Source organism: Neovison vison, chromosome 5 (assembly GCF_020171115.1).
Source record: "Neovison vison isolate M4711 chromosome 5, ASM_NN_V1, whole genome shotgun sequence".
In the NCBI taxonomy this organism is placed as follows: domain Eukaryota; kingdom Metazoa; phylum Chordata; class Mammalia; order Carnivora; family Mustelidae; genus Neogale; species Neogale vison.
In genome coordinates, this window is record NC_058095.1 from 33172905 (window position 1) to 33192727 (window position 19823).

General features: G+C 44.5%; 1 protein-coding gene across 2 annotated transcripts in view; it reads right to left on the minus strand.

The window, feature by feature from the left end:
- Nucleotides 1-11631, minus strand: part of RFFL (ring finger and FYVE like domain containing E3 ubiquitin protein ligase) — a 66635-nt gene extending 55004 nt beyond the window's left edge. For both annotated transcript variants that reach the window (XM_044248414.1, XM_044248413.1), the window contains exon 1: nucleotides 11472-11631. The gene's annotated coding sequence lies outside the window, so the exon portion shown is untranslated. The remainder of the gene's footprint in view (nucleotides 1-11471) is intronic.
- Nucleotides 11632-19823: the final 8192 nt, after the last annotated feature.

Consider the following 19823-nt stretch of genomic DNA (forward strand, 5'->3'; position numbering starts at 1 on the left):
GCAGACAGAGGGAGAAGCAGGTTCCCCGCTGAGCAGAGAGCCTGATGCTGGGCTTGATCCCAGGACCCTGGGATCATGACCCGAGCCAAAGGCAGACACTTAACCGACTGAACCCCCCAGGCATCCCGCTAATATCACTTTCTAATCACATTCCATACAAGAGGACCATTTATAAAAAATTTCAAAGTCCACCCTTGTATGAACTGGAATCTACTTCTGAAGACCTACTCTGAAAAGTCATCATCATAGGCGAGCCAGTAGAGTGTAAAGCCATTGGAGCCTTGGTGGTTGAGAGTTTGGCTTTAACGGCCAGAAGGTTCCAACAATGTGTGGCCTTAGGCCTATCACTTAACTTCTCTGTGCAGTGTTTTCCCATCTGTGGAACACAAATACTAGTATCTACACTTCATAAAACTGTTAGGAGGATGAAATAAGTTCTTATAGGCAAGTCCCTGCACCTAGCCAGTACATGACTGTTGGTAATTTTTATACAGATAAAATACGGCGCAAAGACAAGTATCACACAGCAAAAGAATTGTCAGTCCTACACAAAACTCTCTCCTACTTTTAGACACAAAGAAGCTTTCGCCTCACTTGCACCAAAGAATGCATACAATCCCATTCAGAAAAAAGTATCATTTTACACAATGGAATGAGTAAAATAAACCCTGCGGAGCACGCCTAAGGCTTCTCAAACTCTCATGGGCAACATATGATTTCAATAGGTACTGTTTTGTAAAGGCAGTTTTATAATATCCTTTACCAAAAGAAATGTTCAAAGTGAAAATTCAAGGCTTCACACAGCAGGCACAGACTTTTAAAAACATCTGTACCCTCACTCATGTTCCCCATCCTTCTTTCCTCATCAAGGTCATAATAACTGACAATCTCTGTAGGCTGGTCCACAGCCTGACAGCATGCCATCCTCCAGAACAGGCACTAACTGGGGAAGGCAGGCCCAGGGAGTCAATATCCTCTTAACAGCCCCAACTCACACCCCGCGGCAGGCACAAAGATGGGAGTTTGTTCTAGAGACACTTAAAAAAAAAAGTTTTGACTTCAATAATCTATACACAGTGCCATACCTTTCTCCACTTCTAGGCTTCCCAAATATTCAGGGAACAACCACAGACATTTTGGAACCAGAAACATAAATTGTTTCCAAAAGTGTTCAACAATGCTTGTCCAAAGGCCCCCGTAGAGCTGGTAATTTAGACAGCTGTGCTAGGAGCCACAGAAGCTGCATTTTCTAAGGAGTATTGCTTCCGAACAATTGAAACTTTCTCCAGCGCAAAGCCAAGACACAGGGAGCAGTGTTCTTTGCGAACACCCACAACAGTTTCATTTTTGTTTAACCACCAAAATAACAGCTCCAATAATCTATCAAGTTTGACATTTTATCCAACTAAGCAATTAAACCAGGATGCAAAGCCTGCAGATATTCCCCCCTTTGCTCTGTTTCAACATTCATTTTGACATTACAGCAACACAAACTACTAATACTTGCTCCTAGACTACTTACAAAAGGCTTCTATAAAGCAAACACAAACTTCAGTGTCTCAAAAGAAAAAACAAAACTGTATGTCCCCAAATTTTATTTGTCTTCTACCTTTAAGCGGCTTTATTAGCAGTGAGTAAAGGCCAAGAAGTTGAAAACTCCTTTTTAGTATTTAGTCAAATACTAAAATACTCCTGATACAGGCACCAAAGGTAAGTTCTATTGACTTATTCTTAAACATATTAAAGGTAAACATCCCTCACCTAATCTCCAAGTAGTAAAAATTATGGTTGTGATCTAGTAAATCACCAGGCGATGGAACTTCTCTCCCCAAGTAGGAATGGGAGTCCTCAGCTGGTTGCTTCATTTACAGGTAGCATAAGGAAGAAAATGATCTCAGTGTCCTCAGAAACACCCAGAACAATGCTGTTCAAAGTGCCTTAAATCCCTCCTCTGCAAAATAAAGGCAGCCCCAAAATTTCTGAATTTTGGGGTTTCTCAACATTATCACCACCATCATCGTGATTGCTGCCATCAGAATCCCAAATTTCCATCCCAAACACTCTTGATTCTCGAGGCGTAGGACAGGAATCAGGAAACTGGATTTTTTAACAAGTGTTCAGGAGATTCTGGTGCATGCTAAAATTTGAGATCCACAATAGATGATGTTACCAATGCTTTCTAGGAATAAAAAAAGGTCATAATTTGTATGTAATCCCTGATTTAAAAAATTATCTTAGGTAAAGAATATTTTTAAAGCAGGGTATTAAAACTTAGAGAAAGATATTTTAACATGCTTTTATAGTATCTGTGATATGTAACAACAAATTTCAACTTTTCCCCATCTTATTAAGTTTATTAATTTTTAAAGTTTTTTTTTTTATTTTAGAGAGAGTGCATGCACGCAGAAGACTGAGAATCTCAGACTCCTTGTTCAGCACAGAGCCCCATAGGGGTCTCAGGACCCTGAGATCATTACCGGAGCCAAAATCAAAAGTGGGTCGCTCAGCTGACTGAGCAACCCAGGGGCCCCTTTTTTTTTCTTTTTTTTTTTTGTAATCTCTACATCCAAGGTAGGGCTCAAACTCATGAACCCAAGATTAAGAGATCAAGTCAGTCAGGTGACCCAAATTTTCCCCATTTTTGAAAAAAATGGCATTTGGCAAGGGTGTCTGGTTGGCTCAGTCAGTGGTGTGCAGCTCTTGCTCTCAAGGTTGTGAATTCGAGCCCCACATTGGGCAAAAAGGTTTAAAAAAAAAAGTTTGGTTGAAAACCAAATGTAAATCAAAATACAGCTAAGTATTTGCATTCTGTGGCATCAAAAACTGCTTTCTTGACATGATATTCAGAACTCTTGAGTTCTGTATCAATCCCTTCCGAATAAAACCAGTGGCTTCTTTTTATGTTTGGAGGAACATCTCAGGACGTGGTTTGTGAGCTTTTCCACAAGTAACAGTGCAGGTGTGGAGAGCATGCATCTCAAATAAAAACCAACTGAGATACAACTGCAAATGTATCTTCCTTTTTAGTATTAGTTTTCGAAGTACAAGAGACATGTGTCAGGGGCAACTGGGTGGCTCATGGGCTAAAGCCTCTGCCTTCGGCTCAGGTCATGATGCCAGGGTACTGGGATTGAGCTCAGCATCGGGCTTTCTGCTTCACGGGGAACCTGCTTCCCACCCCTCTCTCTCTGCCTGCCTCTCTGCCTAATTGTGATATGTCTGTCAAACAAACAAATAAAATCTAAAAAAAAAAAAAAAAAAAGACATGTTCATTTCTTATATGAAAAATTTTATCAAATAAATAAAATTTTAGGAATCTGATGAAGATCATCTAGAGGTGAAGGAGAATTACTACCGTTTTTATGTCCTCCATAAACTGGTTAGCTCACTGTTGCTATTCATCAAGCTGCCGGTCTGCAACTATGTCAACAATCCAGAGTTAGGAACACTGAACCCTACCAGTGGGCGTGGGATGGATGATTCAGAGTCACCAGGAGTACTGGGTCCAACTATATGGTGAGGGCAGTAAGGAAGGTGGAGTGGCCTCTGTCCAACTCTCTGGGAATATTCTGGGACCCCTCTACCTACCTGTTCCATAGCAAACACTAGTGAAGGTAAATTTCAGCTCTCACTCAGAATAACTAAGCAAACTCTTCCATCAGTAAATAAAATGACCAAGAATGGTACCTGAATCAAGTAGTGCCCAAAGGTAGAAACAAAGAGATAGACAGATGTGAGAGAAACTGAAAAACTAAGAATTTTCCACTGTGGACTGGGCAAGTCCAAGCATCTGCATTATTCTTCCCCACCTCCTGCCCACTGTACAAAATGTTATTAGCCTTTGCCCTTAACTCTCCCTTTTCGCCCCTCTGAAAAATCCAAAATGCCCAAACAACGGCTGCTAATTTGCAAAAACAGTTCCAAAACAATTCCCTCTTCCTAGAACCATCTCTGACTGCAGATTGCTCCAACCAGCTGAACTTCAGCTGACCCACTCCTGCTAAAGCCAGCCCTAGAAAACACTCTGCTCTCTTTCTCCAAACTAGAATGCTCCTTTTGTCCAGCATATTCGAATAAAGGCGTATGCTCTGGTTTATCTTATTCCACACCATGTAAAATAATAATTTAGCATGGTCCAGAGGAAGTATAATTAATTCATTGTGGCCCCACTGACTCAAGACCTAGGGAAAGGCTGGAAGCAGAACAGGATGAGGGTTGGTTCTCAAGCAGATGTCTTAATCGTTTAAAAAAAAAAAAAAAAAAAAAGCAGCAGCAGCAGAAGAAGGGAAAGATTCACAGAAAATCCTGGAGGGACAACAAACATACTTTCCTATGTATTTGAGGATCAAATATATTGATTCCTGTGCCTTAAGTCTGTATGCATGTGATCTGGACTGAAACTGGAAAGATTTTCCAAAGCAAATGAAGAGTAAAGCGTAGGAGGACGAGGAGGGAGAGGACTACTCTATATTTACTTAAGAAAAGCTTTTTTTTTTTTTTTTCTTGCAAGTCTTTTAACATAATCCAGCAGTTGCAAACAAACAATGGTGCTGATTACTAACCAATTACATTTAACCACTCAGAGCCCTGCAGAGCCCACCTTCCTCTAAGTTTCAGGATGACGAGGCAGCATTTCTTTAAAGAGGATCAAGGCAGTTAAAATGTCTTCAGCAATCAGACTGGCTTCTGGTAGTTCAAGTGGGGGTGTGCTTCCCCTACTTTTAGAACTGGCCTGATGGAAACAAACGGCTGTCCCAGGGAGCCCTGACCACTGCACAACCTAGAGACAATGAAATCCTGGCTTGATACGCAATTCCAGAAAAAGTCTGAGCACGTTAAACTGGGAGATGGAGGCCTGACCAGCAGCACCGGAGAAGGCCAACTTTTAAAAGTCAAGTAACACTTCCTCAACAAATTTTTTTTAGGAGTTCATAAGCAGCACGAGGGGCGGCTGCTGAAAAAGGCTGCTGAGGGAGCAAGACGGTTTTGCTTATCTTTTTATAGGGGAGGACAATGGAGAAATTACCAGACCAAGGTCACTTTCCATTTAAAAAAAAAAAAAAAAAGACTGGAAGCCTTAAGAGATAAAAACCTGCATAAGCTATGACTGTGAAATCGGCAGCCTGGTGAGAATCTCTCCAAGAATCCTGCAGGATATGAAGTGCGGATTAGAGTAATTAAATGTAAAGTCTCCTTGAGAGCAATTTCTTGTTCCTGAAGACTTAGAGCCATTTCTGTGAAACGTATCACAGAGAAATTGTGCAGAGGATTTGCTAAGCATCACAGCTTTCCACGCTCACATCAGGTCTGCAAACGCTATGATCTAAAAAGAACAGGGCAGTGATTTGGGGAAGGAATTACATAATACACCTTATCAGAGAAAAGCACTCTGTTCTCCAGCCTTTGCAAAAGTTCACATCCTCATGTAAGTGTAATATACTTACGGGTTTCAAAAATTACACACATTGCCTCAAAAGAGATGGAGGGAAAAAATATCATCACGGGGTAAAGGCCAAACATTGTCTCTTCTGAATGCTTAAATAGCCAATTATGTGTCTTAATACATTAATTCTATGGAGAGAAAGAAGACTATTAAAGGAAGGTTGAATAAGACATCTTAAAAAATGTACCCTGGGGCCTAAGTCCATTCAACTGACAGTAAAATCACCCCCTCAAAAAAGCAGTTTTATGTAGCATCTAGTATTTTAATTTCCCAGCTGCCAAGAGAAATATATAAGGAGCAGAAATTAAACTAATTATGTCAGCAGCGCAGTGAACAAAACTTTAATTGTATTACACACTAGTTAGACATTTGCTGAACAATACAAAGGCCCTTAAGGGTAGGAACTTCTTTAGAATATAAATGATCCCCAATCAAATGACAAAAATTAGTCTGTTTGGGCAATAAACAGATTCATGGCTTAGATATAAAATTTCAACCAACATCATAATTCAATATAAAAAATAAATATCTAGTCTAAGAAATAAATCTCTCAAATGGCTTTAAATCACTCTCTGATTTACATATGCTGTATCATTAATAGGTCCTTTAAGCCAGCATTGTACTAATCAGCTTTTTAAACACCCTGCCCACAAAAGGGCCTATTCATTTAGCTGGGAGACAGGTGTTAGCAACCAGCAACCTCTTTTAGCCTGCAGTTTCAGGGGCCTGGCCCGTGATTATTGTGACATGACTGGCAAGTCAAAAAGGAAGGGCACTTTGAAAAACTGGTAAGGGAGGAGAGAGGGAAAGAGAAACAAGAGACCAAAAGGGAGGAAGGAAGATAAGGAAAGAAATGGATGTCAGCTGTTTCACGAGGCCACCCTTAGAGCCTCCTGGCCTGATGGGAGTGCCCGGGCTACCACCCAGATGGACAGATATACAGGGCTGAAATCAGAGGTTATTAATTCATTCCTGCAGACAGTAACTCTGGATAGATACCTACACGCCACTCATTCTAAAAACATTTTTTTAAAGATTTTATTTATTTGATAGACAGAGATCACAGGTAGTCAGAGAGGCAGGCAGAGAGGAGGAAGCAGGCTCCCCGAGGAGCAGAGAGCCCGGTGAGGGGCTCGATCCCAGGACCCTGAGACCATGACCTGAGCCAAAGGCAGAGGTTTTAACCAATTGAGCTACCCAGACGCCCCTCTAAAAACATTTTTGAGGGTCCTAGTGCTCTCTCATCCCCTATCGTGCAGCTCCCAACTTCAGCCCTCACTCTTTGATAGACTCTGAAAGAGCTGATGGGAGTAGATACTCCTTGAAAGACCTACAGAGAAAGTCAGATTTAGAAAGACGTCTTCAGCCTTCGGAATAAAAATCCTAGCACAAAGTAGCACCGAACATTCATGGAGTCGCCTGCAATGTATAAAGAATGTATTTTTCTCTCTTTTAATCCACCTAACAATCCTGCTAGGTATTATTTTCATCTGGGCAATGAAGAAAATGAAGCTGACAGAGATTAAGGAAGGGGGCCTGAGGTAGCATGGCCAGGAAGCAGGAAAGCTGGTATCCAAAACTGGGTTTGTCGATTTCTAAACTGTTAGACTTGTCCCAAGTTTAATGCCCTAATGTAACGAGTGCCCCATTCTGTTTGAACTCGGATGGTTCTGTACTTCAGCACTTTTTGTTCCTTCCAGGAACTCAGCCAAGGACCTCTAAGTTGACTGACAATTAAGCCTCCATTATTTTCCTCCATAAGCGCTTTGGCTATGAAGCAGTGAAACATCTGGCAAGTTGGCTTTATTTTTAAATCCTACAGGCAGAGAATTCCCAGGCAGGCACCCCTCCTACAACACTGATCATAACTAGATTCGACTACCAATTCCAACCTCCAGTTGTTTCCACATTATCATTCATTTGTCCACTCAGGAAATAAAGGAAGCTACTTTCACCAACCCTCCCTCATGACTCCTGACAGATAATACAGTGGGGGGGGGTCTCTGTAAAGTAATTTACATAAAAGTTATAAAAGCTTTTTGTTATCTGTCATGACTAGGAAATGGGCTATTCTAGCAAATCAAACATCCTGGATAACATAATGATGCTTTTAAAGGGACAACCGTTTATAAAGAATTTCAAAGCAATGCAACAGTGGCTCCCAAACCTGGCTGCAGAGCAGAATCACTTGGGGAGCTTTTTGGAAATAGAGGGCAGAATAGTTTTCAAAATGTAGATTCTTGGTCATCACTTATCTCCTCAATCAAATCTCCAGGAGGTCGGGCTGGGAAATCTGTACTTTCAAAAAACCCGGTAGTGACTCAGCTGTGAACTGCAGCTTTCAAGTAAAGGATGGCTTTTGGGAACTCCTTGCAATAAAACACACTAAAAAGGCCAAAAGCTGCGCGGAATAAAGAAGACCAGAAACTCCCAAAATCTGTGGTGGATCATTCACTACTGGTGACCAGCCACTATACTGGCACAACCAGAAGGGAAAGGTTAAGATTTTGTGAGCTGGTATAAAGCTGGAAAAACCAGCTTTGGTTTTTCTATCAGATTCAAAAAGCTGCTTTTCCCCCAGAGGAAACATAAGGTTTTAGGCTTGCTTTGAAAAAAGGAAAATGTTTTAAACCACGCAATCGGATTCTCTCAGCCAACTGTTTAGCTACAATTCAGAATGTTAACAGGCCAGATGCATCAAAAATGTGGAGCACTCAACCTGTAGTAGAAGAGAGAGCAAAGAAACATCATGACCATCTTAATTAAGAGAAAGGAAGATAATGGGTTTAAACTAAGAGTGGCATTATAGGATTAGATAAAACCACTGTCCTAACCATGGCAACCGATAAATCCCGGAAACTGAGAGAGCTGAGGCCTATGATTCCCCACTACCTGGGATGGCTTTCACGTCCTGGTAAAAGTCCTATTTAAAACTCTGTCGTTAATATAAAGTCACAGTACAAGAAAATGACCAATTTTCCTACTGAAGGAACAGGAGTTCACGTGTTTGTATATAAAAAGACTGTCCTTGTGTGTCAACTACACTTCAGTTAAAAAAATAGACAAAAAAAAAAGAGGTAATAAAAAAGCAGATTGTCCTTATAGTGGCCAAACTCTTTCTTACATAAACACAAGTAACCACGACCAATAACCGGACAAAAATAATAACCAGTAATCATTACCAAACAATAAGAATGATGAAGCTGGTCCCTTGAGACTTCACCAACAGCAATTTAAACTATGTATTCTCATTAAACTCTAAGTTATGACTTAGTTCTGTATTGCAGGGGTGATGAGATTCCATGGTGCAGAAGTTAAAACTTTCATCCCAAAACATAAACACTATGGCCAGTAAAGTTTGATATAAAAGTCTCTAATCTACCATTAAAACAATAGCAGCACTAAGGTTCTGTTATAAGAATAAAAAGCAAGGTGGAAATCAGTCCCCCTAATGTTCCTTAGGTTTCTGTCTGTGTTTCCAGGAAGTCCTGGAAAGGCACAATACTCTTATTGGTGGGTGTGGCTATATTAAACATCACAGTAAACAAGTAAGGAGGGAAGAAATTGTGCCTTTTTTGTTATTTTTGCTGTTTAAGCTTTTTATTTATTTATTTTTTTAAGATTTTATTCATTTATTTGACAGAGAGAGATCACAAGTAGGCAGAAAGGCAGGCAGAGAGAGAGAGGAGGAAGCAGACTCCCCGTCGGCCAGGACCCTGAGATCATGACCCGAGCCAAAGGCAGTGGCTCAACCCACTGAGCCACCCAGGCACCCAGTTTCAGCTTTTTAAATTCTGAAAACTGAAAATGCTTTTTCCACTGCTATCTTAAAAGGCCTTAAAGATGCATTCCTATTAGATGGTGCTAAGCAGTTAGTTATGTCACCCAGCTTGGTCATGGGAAAGAAAGATTAAAAACAAATTAATTTCTAATCGGCGAACAGCTCTTTTTCTGTGCATATTATTTTAGCAGTTGGTTAAGTCAATTTAGAAGATTTAAAGCCCTTGATCCCAGTGTAAAGTCAGAATAACAGCTGTCTACCTGACCAATTTGATAGTTTTTAGTGGGCTGATCTTTGTATCTAGAAATAGACATTAAAGAGTGTGTGTGTGTGTGTGTGTGTGCACGCGTGCACATGCGTTTGTGTCCTAGATTACATGGAAATTTTCTTCGAGCACAATTAAGTTATTCGGGGCACCTGGGTGGCTCAGTCAGTTAAGTGGCTGCCTTTGGCCCAAGTTTTTTTGTTTTTTTGTTTTTTTTAAGATTTTATTTATTTATTGGTCAGAGACAGAGAGAAAGAGAGAGAGAGAGAGCACAAGCAGACAAAGAGGCAGGCAGAGGCAGAGGGAGAAGAAGCAGGCTCCCTGCCGAGCAAGGAGCGCAATGCGGGACTCGATCCCAGGACCCCGGGATCATGACCTGAGCCGAAGGCAGCTGCTCAACCAACTGAGCCACCCAGGCGTCCCTTGGCCCAAGTTTTGATCCCAGTCCCGCTTCGGGCTCCTTGCTTCTCCCTCTGCCTGCCACTCTCCCTGCTTGTTCTCACTCTCTCTCTGATGAGTAAGTAAATTATTTTTTTTTTAAAATCAAGTTATTAAGTTATTAAACAGCCCTGACACATCAATCTGCAATTCTTATACACAATTTCCAAACTTTAGAAAATGACACCTCTAACTAAACTGTGGTTTATGAATTGTACTTATTAAGAAATATGCCATAACGTTTTAGAAATACCTGCCATCATCTATTTCCTTGAATGTGAAAGAGAATGCAATCAGGAAAAAAGGATAAAGAAAGTTGTCAAACCTGAAATCGCCTGATCAGGAAAGAAAGAACACTGCAACTCCCAACCCTGGAACTCTGACACAGCAAAGCACCGTGCCCCCTGCCTATTCCCATTCCTAGAAAAACGGCTCAATAAATAGGCAGCTTTGGCCACATTTCAGTAACCTGGACTGTCACCGGGAAAGTCACAAGTTTCCCCAGACGGCTGTAGCAACAGGAGTGACGGGAAGTCTTCCCTATTCTCCAAACCAGCTGTAAAGGAATGAATAAGGAACTCCCTGCTTTCTTAGAAGGCCACACGCACCTGCGAATGATTATTCATTTGGTCACTGTGGCCTTTAGCCAAGGTGCAAAGTGACAGTTGTGGGTAAAGCCCTATTTCCAAGCTAACAGTAATTCTTCCCTGAGGTAGACTGGGAGGAGCTTGATAGAATCTTCCTTGATTACACAAGCAGTTTTCTCCCACTAGAACAAACGACAGACCAACAAAAAGGAGAAAATACGCTGTTGTTGATAATCTTCTGCCAGCTCAAAACCAAGCTCTGAGCAGACAGATGTCTGCCATGCTCCGACTCCCCTGGTCTAGCCATATACTTCCCTACGCCTGGTCAAATGTCTCAGGGGCAGCCCGCGGCAGAGGCCCCACTTCCCTTCTCCGTCTCGGCCAGCGGCGACCTCACCCATCAACCCAAATAAACGGAGGGCAAAGCCCTAGAGGGAAGAGTGGGCGGAGGGGTGGGGGGAAGCACATTCCCAAACTTCTTCACCAAGCCTCCGAACTCCAGCCGCCTCCTTCCAACGAGCCTCAAGGGCTCCTCCACTAGGAAGCAGGGACAAGCGAGGTCCTTTAGAGAGGGCACCAGGCCGCCGCGTACCTGACTCAGTTTCCTCTGCCAAAGAGAGGCATCTTTCCCCCACAAGCCAGCTGAACCTGCCGGTCTTTAAGGCCTCTGGAGCTACTTGAAGACACCTGTCTCGGGTTACTGCCCCCACAGGTGAAATGCTTTCTTTGAAGCTACTTGTAATGGGACAGGTGCGAGCGGCCCCGGATGCGGAGACTTCCAGCGAGGCAGGGAGAGCCCCAGGCCGCGCCCCGCATACAGGAGGCGCCTCCGGACCACAGCCCGGCGAGGCCCGAAGCCGAGCAGCCTTCCCACCCCGACCTCCCCCCAGGACCCCACCCAGGCCGGGCACCTCGCGTATCCCAGGGCCGCCGCCGCCGCCGCCGCCGGCTCCTCACCTGCCGCGGCCGCCCGCCCGCCAGGCGGTCCGCACCTGGGAGGGGAGGGGCCGAATCCGGGCCGCCTCAAGCAGGGGGGCTCCGGGCTCCGCAGCGGCAGCGTCTCCGGGGCTGAGGGGCACCCGGGGACGGTCGCGACATCCTCACGGGCGGCCCCAGGAAGTTGGCCCCCCCACCCATCGCCAGGCGCCCGGCCCGGCCGCTCCCGCCCCTCGCGCGGCTCCGCCCCCAGCGCGGCCCCGCCCCTCCCGGGAGCGCGCCTCCGCTCCCGCCGTGCCCGACCCACCATAGAGAAGGGCAAGGCGCGCGGCGGGCTAGAGCGTGGCCTCCGCGCGCGCCCCCTGGCGGAGCTGAGGCTACCGGAGTGGGGACATGCCTCCTCTGAACTTGAGCCCCGCGGCGGAGGCGTCGGTTCCCTAGTGTCAGGGTTCCCGCGCGCCTCGTTGTCTTGGTCACCGGACACTGCAAGAGGAGCAGGAGTCCAGGTCCGTGGCTCAGCCAGGTGGTGGTCCAACTTGGTGGCCTTGAGCGAGTCCCTTAACATCCTGGACTCGTTTCGTTGTCACTTGGATATCTCATTGTTCCTCCCAGCAATGCTATAAGCAGGTGAGGGTTCCCCAGATTACAATGGAAGGAACCCACGCCCATTAGGGTTCACTAGCTTATTCAAGGTCCCTTAGCTGGGAGGTAATAGAAGCCAGATGTGTAAGACTCATGCTTGTCCCTCTCACTCGCTGGCACCTCCATCATCTAGCATTTCCTGGGGGTCTAAACCCCCAGGGTTGGCTAGTTTTACCTTAGGAGGGTGAGGAAACTGCTCAGAAGAAGGCCTTCTGTGCTTAGGAGCCCACTCTGGACTTTCATCAGTTGTGTACCTTTCAGCAGGTACTTAATGCCTCCGAGCTCTAGCTAGCTTCCTCATCTCCTAAACAATTGGAATGGTTGTTAGGGGGCAGGGTAGTAAGAGAATTAAATGAGCTAATGCACATAGAAGTGCTTAGTAAACTGTAAAGCCTCGGGGTTGCATGGGGGATGATTAGCCAGTGTGGACGAAGAAAATACCTAGCCATGAAAATAATATACATTCTAATCATTATTCTGACCGTGTCTAGTGACACTTAATTTTCTTTTTTTTTTTTTTAAAGATTTTATTTAGTTATTTGACAGAGAGAGATCACAAGCAGGCAGAGAGAGAGGAGGAAGCAGGCTCCCCGCAGAGCAGAGAGCCCGATGCGGGGCTCGATCCCAGGACCCTGGGACCATGACCTGAGCCGAAGGCAGAGGCTTAACCCACTGAGCCACCCAGGCGCCCCGACACTTAATTTTCTTTTGCTTTTAGGTTCCTGTCGAAACTTCCCACAGTTGTTCTGAGCAATTTGTTTTTGTTTTTTTCTTTAAAAAAAGATTTTATTTGACAGAGAGAGAGAGATCACAAGGAGGTGGAGAGGCAGGCAGGGGTGAGGGGAAGAAGGCTCCTTGCTGAGCAGAGGGCCTGATGCAGGGCTCGACAGGAGGCTCGATCCCAGGACCCTGAGATCGTGACCTGAGCCGGAGGCAAAGGCTTAATCCACTGAACCACCCAGGCGCCCCTTCAATTTGTATTTTAAAATAAGGACTATCATGAGAAAAAAATGACATAAAAATACTATCATTTATACATGTGGCCTGTCACTCTACAAGTATCTCTAATCTTCACAACTAAGCAAACTGAGTGCTATTATTCCTGTGTTATTAACAAAGATCTGAAGGTTAATTTACCCAAAGCCACACATCTGAAAAAGGCCAAGCTGAAATTTGAAACCAGGTCTTTCCATCCCCATTAATTCATGGAAAGACTGGCCTTCTAGAGGCCTCCTGCCCCTCACCTTTTTCCTACCTAGTTATTTTGGTAACTTTCCTTGATGGAATTCTGTCTTCTCTGCTTCTCCAGGACTTTACTCCCCCAATGAAGGCATTTATTGTCTCCTGTTCTCCCCCACCCTGCTTGAGATGTCAGGACATTGTTCATCCTCTCATTGCTGAAATGGATTTGTGACCTGTGATTAAGGCACAGCATTCTCCACCTGATCTTTTTCTCGGTGTTAATTATAGTCACAGAAAGTTAATAGGTCCAGAACAAGAATGGGGTGAGACCAGAGGTGTTTTCGTAAGCTCACTTTACAAGCTGAGGGCTCGGTTTCAAAGGGAAGTACGCTCAATCCACTGGCCGGACCCAATGACTGGAGTCTAGATTCATGACATCCTCTGGGGGCCTTTTTTTTTTTCCTGAGTCCTCTGGTCCATATTACAGCTAAATCATGGGAATGCTGCTAAATAATGTACCTATCACTGAAGCAAGGAGATCTCAGAGCGGCATTTATCCACACTCCTCCTTTCTCCACCTTTAACATTAACACCATCACTATTTTTCATCTTTAGCGTGCCCTTCTGCAGAGGCACTCAATAATGTACCCATTGTGCAAGTAATCTAAAATCCTTTTCGGCAAGCAATAGTATTTAGTGGTAATAAAACACTAATTTGTCCACCAAGTGACATATTTATAGGAGCTGTTTACTTTGACATATTTTTATTATTTCTACCCATTTGCTAAGTACTTTCCAATACATATTTATGAAGCACATGCCTTTCCCCAAACACTATGAAAAAATAAATCATATTATTTCTTTTATTAGTAGCAGCATGGCTTGTCAGTGCTAGTGCCCAGACTTTGTTAGTTCTGGCACGAGCTGAAAGAATTAATGGTGATTGAGCACCTACTATGTGCCAGATTTTCTGTGAGAGGCACTTTACATAAATTACCTGTTAAGTTCCCCTGAGACATATAATTTTACCAGTTAGGAAAATATAATTCCACTGCAGCATAGATTTTAAATGAGACCGAGACATTACCTGGTCCAAGTAATTTGGCCAGAAAGCATTTTGAACCTCGTTCTTTTCCTTATCCCAAACCCCAAATCATCATTTCATTTCACCAGCCCCCTCTTAACTTCTCTGGACCTATTATGTAAAATATAAAGAATTCCTTTCTTAAAGAGGCTGTGTAGATTCCCCTAGAATGGAACAGAGATAAACAGACACAAGATGCTAATCCCAATTTTTCTACAAGAGGTAACTCTCTAAGGGAGTTATTCCCTAAGAAATCAGTCGTAGGGTATTTTCCAAATAGAAGGGCCAATACAAGATTTCTACTCATTCCTGGAGACAGGACTGGTTACAGAGTTTGCAGGGCACAGTGCAAAATATGGTACCCTTGTTCAAAAAGTATTAAGAATTTCAGGATGGGGGCACCTGGGTGGCTCAGTGTGTTAAAGCCTCAGCCTTCGGCTCGGGTCATGATCCCAGGGTCCTGGGATCGAGCCCCACATCGGGCTCTCTGCTCAGCAGGGAACCTGTTTCCTCCTCTCTCTCTGCCTGCCTCTCTGCCTACTTGTGAACTCTGTCTGTCCAATAAATAAATAAAATCTCAAAAAAAAAAAAAAAAGAATTTCAGGATGGGGGTGCCTGGGTGGCTCAGTGGGTTGAAGCCTCTGCCTTCAGCTCGGGTCATGATCCCAGGGTCCTGGGATCGAGCCCCACATCGGGCTCTCTGCTCAGCAGGGAGCCTTTCTCTCTGCCTACTTGTGATCTCTGTCTGTCAAATATATAAATTAAAAAAAAAAAAAAGAATTTCAGGATGGCAACAGTAGAGAACTAAAGCAAGCACGGGACTCTGTGTGACTGCACTGGTCACACTGCCATGAAACTGACCTTGCCTGGTAGAAGGAAGCTGTCACTAGTACTTTCTGGGCATCAAAGCTTCACAATGATATGAGATTAAGTTGTCATAGGACTGGAAAAGTATTTGCTGCTTTACATAAGCTATATGACTCTAAAGCAATTCTATCCATCAGGCATTATTATTTTTTAAAGATTTATTTATTTATCCTAGAGAGAAAGAAACAGAGGAAGGGCAGGGGGAGAGGGAGAAAGAGAATCTTCAAGCAGTCTTTCCACTGAGCACAGTGCCCAATGCAGGACTTGATCCCACAACCCTGAGATCATATACCTGAGCCGAAATCAAGAGTCAGCTACTTCACTACTGAGCCACCCAGGAGGCCCTATGCAGTGAGCATTATCTTACCCATTTCACGGTAGTTGAAACAGGCTTAAAGAGTCTAAGTGATTCATCCAATGACACCAAGCAAGTGTCAAAGCTAAGACTGAGTTAGTTGAAATATAAAAAAAATTGTATTCCTTGGGGCGCCTGGGTGGTTCAGTCAGCTAAGCATCTGCCTTTGGCTCAGGTCACAATCCCAGGGTCCTGGGATTGAAGCTTTCCTGGGGCTCCCCGCTGATCTCCCTCTCGCTCTGCTGCTCCCCCTGCTTGTGTTCTCTCACTCTCTTGCTCTCTCCTGCTCTCAAATAAATAAAATCTTTTAAAAAATTAAGAAATCTTGTTCCTTGATTTTGTATTATTTTCCACATGGGCCCATTGTCTTCTGGCAAAACCCAGGCTTCGGTTAAGGCTGTTACACCCAGAAACTGCAGTGGGTGCAGAGAAGGGCTAAGGTTCAAAAGTGATCAAGGCGTCCAGCTAGTGCAGCCGCTGAAGTGTAGCTGTAGAGCTCCAGGACACACAGACCTTCCACTTTCCATCGACTGAGAGAGAGAGCTCTGTGTGTGGCCAAAGTCATGGCCAGTACCTGGCCTCCCTCTATAGGATAAGCAGGAGACACAATGCAGTCTCTACCTTGATAAAAGGTAACTACAGGGAACCTGCAGAACCTTAATGATAAAATATTGGAAACAGCACACTGAAGTCAGGAACAACACCAGAACAATGGCCATGAGTGCTTCTATTTGAATTAGTATCTTAAGTTAGTCTAGCCAGTGCAATAAAACAAGAAAAGAAATGAGAAAAACACATTTTTGAGGGTAACCTTTTTAAAAGATTTTATTTATTTATTGGAGAGAGAGAGAAAGAGGGAGCATGAGGCAGGGGAGGGGCAGAGGGATAGGAAGAAGCAGACCCCCTCTGAGCAGGGAGCTTGACTCAGGGATTAATCCCAGCACCCTGGGATCATGACCTGAGCTGAAGGTAGATGCCCAACCAACTGAGCCACTCAGACACCCCCTGAGGGTAAGCTTTGATGAATGATATAACTAGCTCTACTTTTAACTCCATGCATCATAGACCCTTCTCCAATGCTCTTCCCCAAAATACCACATTGGACAGTATTAACTATCCAGTACTATTCCATGCCAGAACACAGCAAAAAACTAGTAGGATATGCACATTTCTAAATCCCTTAGCTCCTCCTGGCTCACATCTCAGGAACCTATAGACCATTGTTTTTGTTGTTGTTTTGACCATTTTTTTAAAAAAGATTTTATTTATTTGAGTAGGGAGGAAAAGGAGAGGGAATGGGAGAAGCAGACTCCCAGCTGAGCAGGGAGCCCAATGACTCTGAGATCATGCCCTGAGCCGAAGGCATACGCTTAACTGACTGACCCATCAAGATGCCCCAACCATTATTTTTTATTCAGATTTATTTCCCCTAAACCTCCAGTTCACTTTCTTTCTTTTAAAGTTTGTTTGTTTGTTTACTTATTCAAGTGATCTCTACACCCAGCATGGGACTCCAAACTATGACACTGAGATCAAGATGCATATGCTCTCCCAACTGAGCCAGCCAGGTACCCTCCAATTCACTTTAATACCAATGATATCTCCCTTCTCCATGTTATGTCACTCCCTCATAAATTTCCTAGGAGAAATTGGAAAGAGCTGATAAAGTAGATCCAGCTTTTATGGTGAGCTAAGCTGAGAAAAGGTCAAGATGTGTAGCCTTGGCTACTAGCTGGGCAAAACATAAAAAAGAATTTTATCAAGACAGTTACATATTCACAGCTGAAGACAGCATGAGGATGGAAAGAAGTAGGGTTTTGAATGAGACAACCTGAGTTTGGATTCTGGTGCTGCCACTTATTAGCCTTGTGTCCTCAGCCTTACTAGACTCCTAAAATCTATAAAATGGAATGATTTCCCGTGCCACAAGGCTGTCCTAAGATCTAAATGAGATGCGTACAAAGGGCCTATGCACATGAAAGCCTTGATAAACTTGCCCTCTGGTCTATGGCAGACACTAGTGGTTGCCCACTTGATGTCCAATTCCTCCATGCACCTCCCTCCTTTCTGGTAGCACCCCATTTCCTTCCAAAGGCCATAGCACATGCTTAAGGAAAGCCTGTCCCCAGCCCCAGCTGAAGGGCTATTTTCTAGTTGATCTGAGCCAATCACAGAGCAATTTCCCTTGCCAGGATTTAGAAGTGGGTTCAAGAAGCAATTCTGCACTAATAAAATATGAGGTACATCTGCTTTGATTGGAAGTTGAGTTTTAACTTAAAAGGACAAAAGAACCACGTTCCTGCCTGTAGTCATTGTCATGTCTGGACTGATGCTCAGAATGGCAACAGCCAGGCTTTGATGAGAATGAGCTTGAAGACAAAACCAACACAAAAGAAGAGCACAGCAGAAAAAGAAAGGGGGCTTTAAACCCCCTTCACACTGAGCCACTGAATGAGCCAACCTTGGACTTCAGGTAACTGGAGACAATGTCCTTATTGTTGAAGCCTCTAAAGCTAGGTTTTGTTATTTGTAGCAGAGAGCAGCCTCAATGACACATGGACCTTCTGCCTGAGAGTCGTGGGAGTTCAGGTGTCTGACCTAGTCCTCAAGTGCTAGTCCGTAGTAGGGACCTAACGTTAATTTTGTCTAATATCAGACCTGGGACATACAAGCGTCCTCTCAAGAAAGATACATAAAAAGAGACTTTGGGGACTTCATGACAATCTAGAGCAGGAGAAAAACATTCCTGCATTCCTCCTTTGCCGTCTTTAAAATGCACGAAAGCCCACCCACTCATAGAGTTAACCACTACTGAGCTCCCAGACTATGGAAAGAACAGAAGAAAAATTGAAATGGGAGGTTCTTAAAACGGATCTTGAGCTTGGGTGCCTGGGTGGCTCAGTTGGTTAAGCATCTGCCTTTAGCTCAGATCATGATCCCAGTGTCTTGGGATGGAGCCCCACGTGGGGCTCCCTGTTAGGTGGGGAGTTGCTTCTCCCTCTCCTTCTGCTCCTCCCTCCAACTTGTGCTCTCAAATAAATAAATAAATAAATAAATAAAATCCTTTAAAAAATGGATCTTGAGGGGCTCCTGGGTGGCTCAGTGGGTTAAACCTCTGCCTTCGGCTCAGGTCATGATCTCAGGGTCCTGGGATCGAGCCCCACATCAGCTCTTTGCTCAGCAGGGAGCCTGCTTTCCCCTCTCTCTCTCTGCCTGCCTCTCTGCCTATTTGTGATCTCTCTGTCAAATAAATAAATAAAATCTTTAAAAAAAAATGGATCTCGAGCTCATAGGCAGACAAGTAAGTGCACAGGAAGATGAGTGGTAGTGAGGGGTTATGACGTCTATCTAGACCATATCTGATGCATAAGAAGGGAGGATGGCAGGATGAGTGTGCACCAGACACTGAGGCAGACACATAACAAAGGGAGCAAGAGGCACTTGGGAAGGAGAGCCAGCCTGGCCCGAGGCCTTTGAGGGGAACTGCTCAGGGCAGGGTACCCCAAATGGCATGTGCAGAGGCAGCAGGCAGTGCAAGAGAAAGCTCTGGTCTGAGAAAAAGGTCCGAGGAAGAAGCAAGCTGTGAGGGACAAGGTCCTGCAGGAATGTCACAGGTGGTCTGGAGCAGCAGTGAATGGGGCAACTTCCCATGGTCAGCAAGGCCATCTGGGTGATGGCCGCAGCCCCCTGAGCTGGAGTTAGCACCCTGTGGGAAGAGAGCTGCGCAAATGGAAACTGAAGGCAGCCCAGAGACCCAAAGTGTCCTGGCTTGAGGATCAGGAGTCCTGGGTGCTGGCTGCTGTTTCACCACCACGGGGACTGTCACTTCAACTCTTTGGGCCTCAGTTTCCCTTTCTGCTAAGTGATGATGGCCACATGATCTTTACAGGCCTCTGAAACCCCATTATTGCAAGGTCCCGACTCCCTGCATACACGGAACACAGCAGATCTGCCGAGCCCAGAGAGGGCAACTGGGCTCCACCTCGAGCACATGTTCCTCGAGTGCCATGTGGAGAAAAACCGCAAAACACTCCGACTTCCACAGAAAAAGACTGCCGGGGAGACTGGGGAGACCCTCCCCCCACCCCAGGCTCAAAATGCCCAAAAGGTGGGCGTGGCAGGGATCTGCTATCCCTTACTTGTACTGTTTCCTAGGGTGGTTACGGAAATCCGCCAACCCCTCACGGAATGAAGAGATGAAGACTTGTTTCTCCTGGGGTCCTTTCTGCAGCCAGCAGGGCAG